Source organism: Rhineura floridana, chromosome 1 (assembly GCF_030035675.1).
Source record: "Rhineura floridana isolate rRhiFlo1 chromosome 1, rRhiFlo1.hap2, whole genome shotgun sequence".
NCBI lineage: Eukaryota > Metazoa > Chordata > Lepidosauria > Squamata > Rhineuridae > Rhineura > Rhineura floridana.
Genome location: NC_084480.1, coordinates 243196400 through 243210946, shown reverse-complemented (window position 1 = coordinate 243210946; position 14547 = coordinate 243196400). Strand labels below are relative to the sequence as shown.

Sequence of the window (14547 nt, the reverse complement as noted above, 5' to 3'; positions counted from 1 at the left end):
TTCTACCTATTTTCAGATCAACTGTCAGTAACATTATGTTAACTAACATTCTAAAGATCCCTACAGGAAGACTCGCTCATGAGCAGCACTCATTGGGAGGGGTTTGATCTTTTTGTTTTACAAAACAATGGTTTTTTTCCCTGCATATGCAAGGAGTCTCCTGAATATGCAGAAATGCCTGCTATATGCATGGTCCCCTTTCAATACCCTACTGGGTTGCTAAGGGCTCTCACATTTGCCATGAGAGGGAATGATGGTATATCATCATCATGAAGTATGAAAAATCACATTTATTTTTGCTCTCAAGCTGTAACAAGGATGCATCCTTAGTTATAACAGATAGCTAATGAGAAGCCCTCTGAATTTTAGGGAGTTCATCAAACTGAAAAGCCCTTAATTAACAGTTGCAACAGATCTGAACAGTATGTAAGTTTTTCTCATTGACAATCTAAAGAGTCAAGAACAGGAGCAACATTAGCCGCCTCCCTCGTTGTTTAAAAGAGTAAGTTCAGGACTTTCCAATTTATTTTTTTCTTCTTTTAGAAGTATAGCATTAAAGCAAGAAATGATTTTCTTCAGATTTAAAGATTCAGCCAAGCTATGTAATAAGAAATCTAACATTACAATCAGGGAGAATAAAAAATAATGAGGACTTCAGGATATTCAGCATCTACAATTACCCATTATGTTACCTGATTTCCCCCCCTACAGCCTCATATTATAATTCAGACATCAGTGACCTCAGGGTTAGAATTAAAAGTATCAGCCAGACTTTCCGATATACAAATAGCTTAGCTCTGAATTCTTCCTCTCATTTTTCTACCATCCATTATTTTGATTGTGGGAAGGAAGAGAAGAGAACTTCATTTATGGTCTCATTAACAAACCCGAACCAATCAGTTGGATGTATTAAAGGCGAGACAATCAAAAAATCACTACCATGTGCATACTTTTTTCAGCTACATCCACACAGCAATCCATTCACAGGTGGTAGCCCACAACAAGAATCAGGAGATTTTCTCCAAAGCACAATAAATCTCCCCCAGAACTGATCAAGAAAGACCCCCAAATCCAAGCCACTATATCAGGGATCACCAACATGTTGCCCATGGGCACCATGGCACCCACAATGATTTTCAGTGGTGCCTCCAGCAAGTAGCACAGAATCTTTGCTTTCATTTTTAAAAAGCAAGTTTCTAGCCCTTCTAGAAAAAAGGTTATAGAGCAAAATGTACAGGTACCCTTCTAAGTGATTTCTGTGAAATGAGCTAGCCTGGATGTTCCCACTGTCAGTGATATTAGCCAATGAGTGAAGTCAGCTGTGATTGATAAGATTGATCAGAACTGCTGTTTGCCCTATTAGAGCATTTTTCCTGTGTCTGTCCTTTTTTGCCATAGTCCTTGGAACCTCCATAGTTTACCCTTCCCTTTTCCCTAGCAGCTAGGATGCATCTTTCCTGTGCTGGGCTTGCCTGAGTTCAGTTACTGCCTAGAAATTATTTTCTGCAAATACTACTACACAATAAGTGTGGGTGAATGTTAAATAATACCCCCCCAAAGGCAAATGTTTTGCAAAGAGGCTTAGGCATATCTCTTGCTTTTCAGGAGCTGAAGAACAAGGACTCTTTAACAATTCACTGTATAGTTAATTTACTGTACAATGGTATACATATCTACTCAGAAGTAAGTCTATTTGTTTTTAATGGGGCATACTTCCAGATAAGCGGATACAGGATGGCAGGCTAGGCTTTGGTTTAGGGTTGACATTAGGGAAAAACAGGATTCTTTTGCCGTTAATAGCTGTATGGCAGGCAGAAATTCAACAGGCCAAGCCTTTTCTAGTATGGAAATACAATTATGAGAAAAGCTTCACCATGACTACACTCTAATTTTGTGTTATGCCACGCCCCAGGGCAGCCATTTTGTGTTATGCCATGTCCCCTGTGGCAGCCATTTTGTGACTATGCCTCAAGCACTCTCTCAAAATTTGAAATGTGTCCTCTGGTCCAAAAAGGTTGGCAACTCCTGCATTATATGTAAAAGCCTTGCCACGTGTCTCTACATGACATTCTTTCTAAGTGCAGTAACTTAAATTCTTGATTTGAAAGGAATTCCGTTTTACAACCAAGGACACAGTTGTAGATATTGGGGCCTGGAAATTAGAGAGTATTATACAGGCCAGTTCAGTGTGGGAGGAATGCTTATGTTTTGCCAAAAAAACCCCACAGATTTGATGCAACTCTTGCAATTTCTCATTTATGTAGCAAAATGCAAAACTACGATACTTCATAGTCTTTTATTGCGTTTCCTTTCATTGTAACCTTATGAGGTAGGGCACCAAGCACAGCACATGATCAGGTTCTGGTAATTCTGGCTACCACCACCACCTTTTTGCTGGACCAAGGATGATGAAGGGGCTAGTTGGTACTGAACATGTGATGTGAAACTGTATTCAAAGACCTGGTGCATTTAGGGTAGCTGCAAAGTTTTCAGTGCTGTTACTGCAAATAAAATCTGCACATCTGCAGAATGTATCAAATTGTTGTAGAAAACCTGTTAGTCCAAGAGCTGGTGTCAGAAAAAGCACATCATAAGCTACAATCAGTTTGGATATCTAGACATCTTAGAAAAACTTGTGACATTTCCAAAACTGCCAGTCTTATGAGCAACTTTCCATATTAACAGAGCTTGGAAAAGTTACTTTTTTGAACTACAACTCCCAACAGCCCAATCCAGTGGCCATGCTGGCTGGGGCTGATGGGAGTTGTAGTTCAAAAAAAGTAACATTTCCAAGCTCTGCATATTAACATACAAAGCCCTGAACAACTTGGGTCCAACATACCTTGAGCTCAGTCACTGAGATAATCTGATGAAATGCTGTTAGTTGTCCTCTGTGTTTCAGAAGCCCAACTGGCTTCAAGTAGAATAAAAGCATTTAGTGTCACCAGTCCCATGCTGTGGAATACTTTTGCAGTAGAGATTCAGCAGGCGTCCTTGATTCTAGCTTCTTCATGGACATCAGGGAAAGATCTGAAGGGCACCACTGTGATTCCAGGCAGCATGTTAGTGACCCCAGCTGTAGTCTGTCTTTTCTTAGTGTGTTTCTCTATTTCATCACCTTCATGATATGATGCTAAGGTCTCCAATGCATACTTGAATATATCAAGAGATGGGGGTGCTTGATCCTCATTAAACCTCTTGGTGTGCACTTCCAATTTTCAGTGTTCCATTCATAGTCTTGTGGTTTGGGCATAGCCTCATGTGCAGACTTTTATTCTCCCATGAGGCAGGGTCCTCTTGGCCAAGCTATCAGGATCTATCATAACCTTTCTTTTTCTTTTCTTCCCCCCCCCCAGCTACTGCAGGGAAAATTCATTCTTTTTTCAACCAATGTGAAAGGAGAAATCTTGATGTTGCCATTAACCTTCTCTCATTGCAGTGAAGTGAGTGCTATGGTATTTACTTGAACTGCAGTGGCTGTAAATACTTCCTTCTTCATTCCTCCAAACTCTTGAGACACATTTTTAGACAATAGAAATAATAAACATCAAATAAAGAATCCAAAGCAACATTTTTATTATTATTTTCTACCAGTAGCAAATCTAATGTTAGAATTATGATAGATTCAAATATTTCAAGGTACAATCCTCAATATGACTGTACCATCTCAAAATGCACATAGCAGACAACCCGTTTATAAATGCCCCCACATTGGAAACTAACAGGTCAAAGTGAAAATTATGCCAGAAGGTAATGGAGTAGACACAGGAAACCTGTGGCCCTCCAGATGGCAGCTTCCATCATACCTGATCATTGACCATGGGAGTGATGGGAGTTAGAGTTAAACAACATCTGGAAGACCACAGGTTCCTCACTCCTAAAGTAAAATTTTAACCTTGAGTTTACTTTATCTATGATCTTAACCTTCAGGGCTAACATTTGTTGAAGAGACTCTGAAAACATTTGAATTTATTTCTATGTTTTTATTATTCCATGAAATCTGTTCATGAAAGTATCACTCATTGTTGAGCTCCAGCTCTCCCAGGAGGATCAGGGAGGGGAGGCAGTCGAGCCCCAGCTTCCCCAGTTAGAGCAGGAAGAGGAATCAGAGGCAGATGAGGCTTTCGAGGACAATGAGGGAGGGGGTGTAGTTGACAGTCTGCCAGTTCCCACGGACAGCTCTCCTGTCAAAGCAGACCTTGCTCCACCTACAGATGCCCCAACAGAGCCTCTGGGAGATGACTTGTCATGTGCGCCAACTTCACCTCCTCGGGACACCCGCCTAGCACTTCAAATGCTTCCCCGCCTCCTGAAGCCAAGCCAGCACCTATCGAGCCTGTACTGTCAGATGAGCTGGTGGAGGCTCGCCCTCCCCCTCACCCCACGCGAGACGCCACAAGAAGCAGGTCGGTCAGAAGGTGGAACTTCAGAGGAGTCAGAGATTACAGGTGAAGACCTTCCCTACTTAAGGCGGTGCCCCCCTGATTGGGGTGCTGAGTCAACTTTCTTCACACGCTGCAAAGTATGTCTAGCTAGCTTAGTTAGGGATAGTACTGAGTTAGCATAGTTAAGTCTATGAAGCGCACTGCCTTTGATGTAACCGTTACTCTAATAAAAGAAGAATTAATTCCAGTCTCGCCACCTTCTCGTGTCTCGCACTCTGGGCAGGATATTCATAAAGTTCCCAGGCACTGACAAACCAGGCCCAGTGCTACCTAGTTTCAGAAAGATTGCTACAATACTCTTGGATCATGCCATAATCCTGCCTGGCTTTAGCTGCTGAGGGTTATCTATAACACCAGATGTGATATCTTATTGTAAGGCAAGTGGAGCTATGCACAACTATCACACACGCCTTTAAACAGCTACCAGTACCCTTACCATAATGATTTGACATGGTGTTAAATTTATGCTAGTGCTGGGGAGATGGGCTCATTATAATGATTCTTAAATTCTAGTGAGTTACTGTCAGTATTATTCCTGACTCTTCCTTCACCCGCTATACCCTGACCGTGTACAACCTGTACAGCAATGTCTGCACCCAGCATGGTATAGCAGTGCCAATCATGATTGTGGCAGTTGCTGCTATAGCTCCAGTACAGGGAGTGAGGCTGAATTAACAGTGCTGGAACTAGAAGCAAAAGTGAGTCCAAATGGGTTGCAATATCATTTCAGCATAATACGTGGCGTGGCTACATAATGCACCTTTTGCAGTATCACAAAACATTGTTTTTAAAAAAACAGTTAGGGCCATCAGCACAATTGAGGATTGAGGAGTCAATAAACTTTAAAAATAGCTAAATAGTAAAGCAAAGCACTGTCTTCAGTGGCATGCACAAACCTCATTAAATTGCAAAAAATATGGGGGGGGAGGGCCACATCATTCATGTGACATCACCAAGACAGACAATGCTCCTGGGGATAGATGGCTACTTGATGAAGGACAATCAATAACAGTAGTAGTACTATAAATACTGGTTCGGAGGAGGGCAACAAGGATGATCAAGGTACTGGAAACAAAGCCCTATGAGGAGAAACTGAAAGAACTGGGCATGTTTAGCCTTGAAAAGAGAAGACTGAGGGACGATATTATAGCACTCTTCAAAGGTTGTCACAGAGAAGGGCCAGGATCTCTTCTCAGTCATTCCAGAGTGCAGGACACAGAATAATGGGCTCAAGTTATAGGAAGTCAGATTTCAGCTGAACATCAGGGGGGGAAAGTCCTAACTTTTAGAGTGGTACAACAATGAAACTAATTACCTAGGGAGGAACTAGTTACCTAGGAGGAGGCATTCAAGAGGCAGCTGGACAGCCACCTGTCATGTATGCTTTAACCTGGCTTCCTGCGTGGAACAGAGGTTTGGACTTGATGGCCTTATAGGATCCTTCCAACTCTACTATTCTATGATTCTATGAAATAGCGAAAAATATAGGAATATAACAATATCCATTGTATAAGAGGTGATCACACCACCATCAGGAGAATTGAAAACAATAACGTTATGTTCACAAATTGCCATACTGGGCTGAGACCATACAAATTTAATGAAATGTGAACCGCAATGGACCGAGTTTGAGTAACAATTCAGATCAAAAGACAAAGAGGTACAGAACTACATCCCTACTTACCATTGTCTGTGCTGGCTGGGGCTGATAGGAGTTGGAAACCAAATAACATCTGGAGGGTGACAGGTTCCCCAGCCCTGTCTTTCACGTTTTTTTTTTCTTTCTCACATCCATCACACAAGATCTGACAAAAGCAAAAGCAATACAGTGGCCAGCCTGAGCCTGATGATTAGGTAGGAGCTGGTTCAACATCAATCTCCATCCCTTGTTCCTGACTGAAGTCTAAGCAGAGATTTGGAATGACTTTACAGATAGAGGGCAGCATCCAACCAAGGCATCCCATCAGCACAAGGATTTCCACTTTCACAATGGGACTTTTGCTTCTTTCCTCCCTCCGTACCCTCCCCATATCTGCTCTGGAGGGTTAGTAGAACCCCGAGAACAGATTTAGGGGTGTTGGGAGGGAGAAGCAGAGGGGAAAGTCCTGTTCCATAAGAAAAATCCTTGCACTGATAGGACCATAATTTAATGCTATTTTGAATACAACCCGGCTGGAGAGGCTTAGCTCAAGTCCCTGGTCAGGCATCAAGGGCTTGTTTGCTTTTATCCCACCCTACTTTATAAAACTGTTTGGAGGAGGGGGGGAAATAGGGTTTCTTATATGTGTAACACAAAACTGCTTTAGAGAACCAAACACACACTCAAAATACATACCAGGCAGTTATATAACTTGTTTTTCCTTAACTAGTTACAGGGTGAGGAGAGCCTGATACTTATTGTGAAGGCAGCAGAAGGAGTGGTATATCTCTTCACTCACCCTCGGTTCAGAATGGAGATTGCCCTCACCCAGTAGGGATGGGGTTTGCTGCATGGCGCCAATCCGCATGCATTTTGAAAGTCGGTCATTTCTTTACTGGTCTGTCCTTTTTTGGTTCCCGCTTTCTCTGGCACTTGCCAATTCAATTTACTGCATGTGTTTGCACATGATTTGATCCACAGGGTTTTTTTCGGGGTTGCAAAAATTACATAATTGTTTTCATAGATACTTATGTAAATGACAGCATTCCACTTAGTTTTTTGGTGTCTGAGAAAAACACTGCATAATTTTTAGGTCGCGTACGTGAATGATCACAGGGTTCCATGTGGTTTTTTGGTGGAGGGGTAAAATATTCTGAAAAAATAATTACGAAAAAAATTACATAAATTAGGGGGAGGATTTCAGGGGGGGATTCTTGCTGATTGCAGTTGTGGCCACAAAATCTGTGCCAATTACAGCCGTAGCCCACCGCAAGAGAAAGGTGCTGCTCCGAAGGGATAGTGAACTACGAACTCAGTCGGGATCTGGTACCAGGTTTAATTTTGTCAGATATTCTCCCCCATCCCTACCACCCACACAGCTAGGTGCAAATAGGGACTTCTTTCTAAGGGTTATAGCACCATGGGGGGGGCAATCCCCATTCCTAGCTCAGTGGTGGAATGAAGAGATAAGCCTTTTTAGTTAAGGAAAAACAAGATACATGGCTACCTGCTAAGCATTTAAGTGCACATCTAGACTGGCCCTAAAATTAAAATTGAATAAATATTGGGTGGGGGAGACAACGATAGTCTCATTGTCTTTCTGGCAGGAATTGCAGTAAAATATTTTTTCACTTGCATCTCTGATAGTAGCTCAGTGCAGTGGTGTCACTAGGGTTGGGGTCACCCGGTGCAGTAACTCATGGTGTCACCCCCATGGACCTCCTCCCGTACCAGACCATACAGAATCCTTAGTAATGTTTTTTGTACTAATGTTACTCGTAAATTGTAATTCCCGTATATCACTGAATGTAATAGCACACACACACACACACACACACACACAGAGCCAGCTGTGGGATCGTCACACAAACAACCTAGAACATTTTTTCCCTTTCACAAGGACATGCAACAGATTGAACCCAGGACCTTCTGCATGCAAAGCACATGCTCAGCCTACCACTGAGATATAGGGTAGAAAAGCACTCACTGTTCTGCTGGCCTGGGGATAATTCTGAGGGCCAGTGGGAACCACAGATGTGATGGGACGCAGGGAGAAGTGAGTGGGCAAAAAGTGCAAGTGCAATGCCGAGGTGCTGTCTCGGCAAAACTGACGCCAGTCCTAGCGGGTAAGTCCCATTCAACAGGGTGGGATTTACTTCTGAGTAAACATGCACAGGATTGCAAGGTGGGGGGAGCAGCAAATCCCCCCTCCCTCAACCCCAGCTTAGCCCTTCCCTACTTTAAAGTTGACAATGAGGGCACTGAACTTGTCAAGGATTATCAATACTTTGGCACAGTCATTAACCAAAATGGAGACAATAGTCAAGAAATTAGGCTAGGACTGGGGAGGGCAGCTATTAGAGAACTCACATGCAAATATGTATCACTGAACACTAAAGTCAGGATCATTCAGACCATGGTATTCCCAATCTCTATGTATGGATGTGAAAGTTGAACAGTGAGAAAAATGGATAAGAGAAAAATCAGCTTATTTGAAATGTGGTGTTGGAGAACTTTGCACATACCATGGAATGTGAAAAAGTCAAATAATTGGGTGTTAGAACAAATTAAACCAGAACTATCACTAGAAGCTAAAATGATGAAACTGACCTTATCATACTTTGGACACATAATGAGAAGACATGATTCACTAGAAAAGACAATAATGCTGGGAAAAACAGAAGGGAGTAGAAAAAGAGGAAGAACAAAGAAGAGATGGATTGATTCCATAAAGGAAGCCACAGATTTGAACTTACAAGATCTGAACAGGGCGGTTTACAACAGATGTTACTGGAGGTTGCTTATTCATAGGGTTGCCATAAGTCATAATCGACTTGAAGGCACATAACAACAGAAACCTTGAAATGCAGGAAGCTGCTTTAGACTGAGGATCATTGGTTCATCTAGTTCAGTATTGTCTGCCCTGATTGGCAGCAGCTCTCCAAGATTTCAGGCAGGGGGTCTTTCCCAGAAATGTCGGTGATCGAACCTGGGCCCTTCTGCATCCAAGGAGGTGCTCTTCTAATGAGCTTTGTTTCGTTCCCCAAATGGTGAGCCCCCATTCAAAAGAGCCACCACCTGTCCACTGCTGAAGTGTATCCAGGGCGTGGAAGGTGGTGAGCAGCCTCGATGTCAAAGCAGGGGCAGAGAAAGGGCAGGCCTTGGCCTTGTTGGAGGCAGGTGTTTGTGTGGGCCATTACTGGCCCTGGGCTCACAGCCCCCCAAAAGTCTGGTGCCAGCCCTAGACCAACCCCTCTCATAACATCAGAGGAGCCTGGCTGCTGGGTCAGGCCAAGAGCCCAGCATCGTGCCCTCAGTAGCCAACCAGAGGCCCCACTGGGAAGCCTGAAAGCAGTCCTCCAGGGCAACAGCAACACTCACCCCCAAATGACATTCCCAGCAACTGGTATTCAGAGACATTTCCTGCCTCCGACAGCGGAGGGAGCAACAGAGCGATCGTGGTCAGCAGCCATTGAGCTTCTAGAAACATGTGCAACCCGCTTTGAAAGCCATCCAAGTTGGCGGGCATAGAATCATAGAATAGTAGAGTTGGAAGGGCCTATAAGGCCATCAAGTCCAACCCTCTTTGGCATCCCAAAGTGCAGCCGCTGTTCCCACCCACCGCATGCAAGGTGGCTTACTCTGCACCAGGACAGCCCCCCCCCAAAAAATCTGGAGGTTGCAAGAAAACCAGGCAATGGAGTTTGGGCTCTGTTTTGCATGACATTGGATTGGAGTTGATTGCACAGAGAAGCCCTCAGGTTCTTAAAAGGGGTGGAGCCTGGAAGTTTATTCCCCCCCTCCTCCATCCCTGCTTTCCCCACCTTCTTTGTGAAGGAAACTGACCAGGCCGGAACAGGGAGGTGCAACAACTAGAGACTCAGAAAAGCAGTGGAAGACATGCAGCCTTCCGGTCCTCATTTGGAGGCTGGAACCTCTTTCATCCCCCCTCCTTGTGTTTCTTTGGACCAGCACCCTTCCGCATTGCTGCTCTCGTTTGGGAACCGGAAATGTTTCGGAGTCTAAGGACCACCCTACCCCTTTGGTCCATTAACCATTAGAGTTCCGTTGACCTTTTCCTCCACCGGAGGAGACGCTCGCTCTCACAGCAGCAGCCAAGGCCAGAACCTTGTAGGGTTTTTTTGTAAAAAGTAACTGAAATGTAATTGTAGTGATTACTTTTTTAAAAAAGTAATCAGTTACTTTCAGAGCAATTGTAATTGTAACGGTAATTGCTACTTTTTTCGGCAATGTAACTGTAACTGTAATTTATTACTTTTTAAAATTAAGCTTCCAAGCTCTGCACATTCCAGGAGAACCATTACCATAAAATGTATAAGGCCAGACCGTGTTCAAATATCTTTGGCCAGAGTTACAGTCAATTGGAGAGGTTTTGAGGGAGAATATGAGGTAGGGGTTAACAATGAGCAAAGTGAATCTTTTATTCTGGGCAAAGACATAAAGTCTCATAAGAGATAGGCATACATTGTCACCAGAATCTAGAAAGGGGGGGAGGAGAAAGCTCCTGAGTTGGCTGAGGAAAATGAGGCCTGTAATAGTGTAACAGAAGCAAATCCACCATTGGATCTGTTGCCTAGCAACCAGGGAGAGACCCAGTCTTTTGACAGAATTGCCTAGGTGTCTTCTGCATCCTCAGATCAAGGAGATAGAGAGTTTAAATGCATTACTTTGAGTGATGAGCAGGGGTGTAGCTCCCTCACAGCCATTGCCCTTAATTGGCAAACCTTTTATAGGGTAGCTATGGAGATAGTAGGTCCTTTCACAAAACCTACTCAGGGTGGAAAAAGATTTGTGATTACGGTGGTTGATTTTGCAACTCGTTTCCCAGATGCTGAAGCTCTCAGAAACATTGATGCTATGACAGTGGCAGAGGCCCTATTAAAAATATTCTCATGTTTAGGGTTTCCCCATGAACTAATATCTGATAGAGCAGCTGCATTCCTGTCAGATGTAATTAAATGTTTGTGGAAGTGTTGTAGCATAAAGCACCTCACATCTACAGCATATCATCCCCAAACAAATGGCCTTGGTGAAAAATACAGTGGTACTCTGAAAAACATGATTAAATCATATGTAGCAGAACATTCATATGATTAAGACAAAATACTACCTTGTATCTTATTTGCTTATTGCGATGTGCCCCAGGATTCAACTGGTTTTTCACCCTTTGAATTGATGTTTGGGAGAAGGGGGAGAAACCTTTAGACCTTATGAGAAGGTCTAATGAGAAGGTGTAGTTTCTGAGGAGAAAGTGACAGAAGTACAATATATTATGGAACTTCAACAAAGGTTGAAGGAGACAATGGAACTGGCTCATGCAAATTTGGCCACAGCACAACAAAAGGAAAAACAGTGGTATGATCAAAAAGCCAGGACTAGACTTCCCAGGAGGATCCCTACGCCTGTGCAGCCTCTGAGACGAGCTCCGTCTTGGATGAAACTTATTCAGTTTAAATTCAGTCAGAAGGCTCTTTTCTGACTGGGAATAATTTCTTCCGGTTAAAGAAGAAACGTGAGATCTCCCACATAGCTTTGTTTTGATTGTTGGAGTCTGGAATTCGTCAGAATTGTCTGTCTTCCAGCAGCTCAGACGGAGCGAGGATTTTTATGCTAGCTCAGCTGGATAAGTGACCCGTTTTTTTTTATACGGATTAACAGGCAAATATCCTCCTGTCTACATTCGTCATTTTCTTATCTATATAGCTAAAGAGATTTGTCAAAGTAACAGCAATTGAGATAACCTAGGTGAGGTAAGACTTTCCTTTTTTTATTCACGGAACTAAGGGGGAAGAAAATATAAATAGCTTATCTTTTTTTTATTGCAAAAAGCTGACATGTAAAATAGCATTCTAAAGATTACAAGATTACGAGAGATTTCTGATTGGGAGAGATAAGAAATCTTTTTGATGTATGGCTGGGATTATTTTTCCTGATCTACTTTTTTTTTGATGAATCTGCTCATTCTCTCTGCTACTAGCTATTTCGACGCTGTGAATTAAAGCCGTTCTTACACTTCCGGGCAGATAAGAGATAAGGGCTGTCTAGCGTGTGACGTTAGTTGGTTGGAAAGATTAACTCCTTTGTAACTGGTTAAAGAAATAAGCTGCTCTTTGTTTGGGACATTGAAAATTGAAGGAGTTTTGTTCCTTTGGCTTTAAGAATGACAATTAAGAAGATCATGGATGTACAAGAAGGGACTTTATCTCTAGACATGTTTCAGAAAATAATGAATGGGATTAACTCAATAAAACAAGAACTGAGAAATAATAGACAAGCGTGGAGAATTGAATTTCACGAAATGAGACAGGAGCTGAAAGAAACTCAGGATTCTATGAGAAAGGAGAATAAAGATAGATCTGGAAAACAAAAAAAGGATGAAAGAGAAATTAAAGGCAAGGTTCAAACTATGGAGACTGGCTTAATTATGGACATGAAAAAAGATTTGGATTTCCTGGCTCTGATGGATCCTGGAGACAAATATTATAGTTTGGAATTCAGCGCTGTCCCTGAAGGAATTGAAGAGATTGGAGATAAAGATATTATCGGTTCAAAAAAATTCCTGGACTGGAAGGATTTGATGGAATTTGAAATGGAGAAAGTTAACAGAATTAATCCCTGTTTTGTGTCAATGGAAAAATCTTCAAGAGATGTACTAGTGTATCATGTGGAAAAGAGGAACAGAGATGCGGCTTTGCAGCAATACTTCCGTGATATGTTCGGAATTCATGGCAAGAAAATATCTGTGATGGAGGAAATTCCTATCAGACTTTTATTATATGACTATGACAGCAAGATTTTTGGATGCGTGGAGATGGAAGATGGAAGATGGACCTAATATGGATAAAGACAGAAGAGCGATTTGAAATTACTGGACTTAGTAGACTTGATGAGTTGGATTAATTGACATGTTTATTTAGGGGGGGAAATTGATTGATATATATCTCAAGGATTGGAAACTTCTCTTTGACTTTTTGTAGAAGATTAAAATGATATGATGTTAATGAGATTTGAAACCAATTAAGATAACCGCTGGAGGAAGGTGATTTTATAATCTATTAAGAGGTTTGTTATATATTATAGATTTATAGCTGAACTATGACAAATTGGAAGTCAATATTTTTATATATTTTTTCTCTTCTTTTCTTTTTTTTATTGTATTAGTTATTGATTTGTGTTTTTTTTGTATTGTTTTGGTTTTGAAAATTTGAATAAAAATTAATTGGGGGAAAAAAAAAAGCCAGGACTAGAGGTTTTGAGATTGGAGACAAAGTTATGGTCTTCTAGCCTAGGAAACATAATAAGTTGGAAGCTGGATGGGAGGGGCCATATGTGCTAAGAGATAAATATGACCTTACCACCTATATAGTTTCAAAAGTGGAAGGTGGCAAGCAAAAAGTGGTACATGTTGACATGCTGAACCCATATTATAGCAGAGAGGCTCCTGTATACCATCCAACAATTTTACCATGATTATAGGACAAAGCAAGATTTATTTAGCAAAGAGGGTGGAGACCTTGATCCAATTAAGTGGGTGAAAGATACACCTAAGGAGGCCCAAAATGTCATTCTTGAAATCCTGCAACAATTTTCACACCTTTTCAGTTCTACACCTGGGAGGACCAACCTTATAAGTCATGTCATTAACAATGGGAATCATTCTCCCATACAAACAGCTGCATATAAAGTGAATGGGAAGGTGCTTGCAGCTATAAGGTGGGAGATTCAGGAGATGTTGCAGTTGGATGTTATCAGATAGTCTTAATAGCCCATGGGCCTCACCAATAGTACTGGTCAATAAGCCAATTAGATTCTGTGTTTATTGATCCAGGTGTGGGGAATCAGGAGGTGGAATCCCACAAACATACGGAAATGTCACAGTGGTCTATACAGGAGAAGGCAGTGCCTGACAGCAATCTTGTTCTAGTGTTATAAAATGTCTAGTAACTATTAACTGTGCCTGCCCTAACCTCTGTTGTGGGATAGTTATATTATGACCAAGGAGTGAAACATAGTTAGAACTGACAACACCAATGTGCTCTCCTTCTGTCATATGGCTATACAATATGCCTGATCTCAATATCATAGTAACCTATTTATAACAGGATTGCAACTGAGATACAAATATAGTAATGAAACTTATCCCAGCTACCTTGAGTAATCTGTTCCTTATTTGTGTGAATACTTTCCCTTGAATGGACAAAAATATCAGAATTGCACTTCTTTAATTGCTGAAAAGTAAATTTTGTATCAGCACATTGAGGATACGGCTGTAAACTGTAAACTTACTTAGTATCATCAGCATTTCTGAATAAAACAGAAGCAAACAAGAAAGATAAAAGAAAAACTGAGTTTTCTGTTGCTGATACATTAACCATTTAGTGGCTGTTTTTCTCTCAGTATTGAACTCAATGAGACATTCTTCTGAGTAGACATGCATAGGAT

At 41.8% G+C, this 14547-nt stretch overlaps 1 long non-coding RNA gene across 1 annotated transcript in view; it reads right to left on the bottom strand.

The window, feature by feature from the left end:
- Positions 1 to 2850: 2850 nt before the first annotated feature.
- LOC133370639 (uncharacterized) overlaps positions 2851 to 14547 on the bottom strand; it is a 42071-nt gene continuing 30374 nt past the window's right edge. Inside the window, exons 2-3 of the long non-coding RNA XR_009759181.1 lie at positions 6130 to 6250; positions 2851 to 3510 (exon numbers count right to left, since the gene is read on the bottom strand). This is a non-coding gene — a long non-coding RNA (uncharacterized LOC133370639). The remainder of the gene's footprint in view (positions 3511 to 6129; positions 6251 to 14547) is intronic.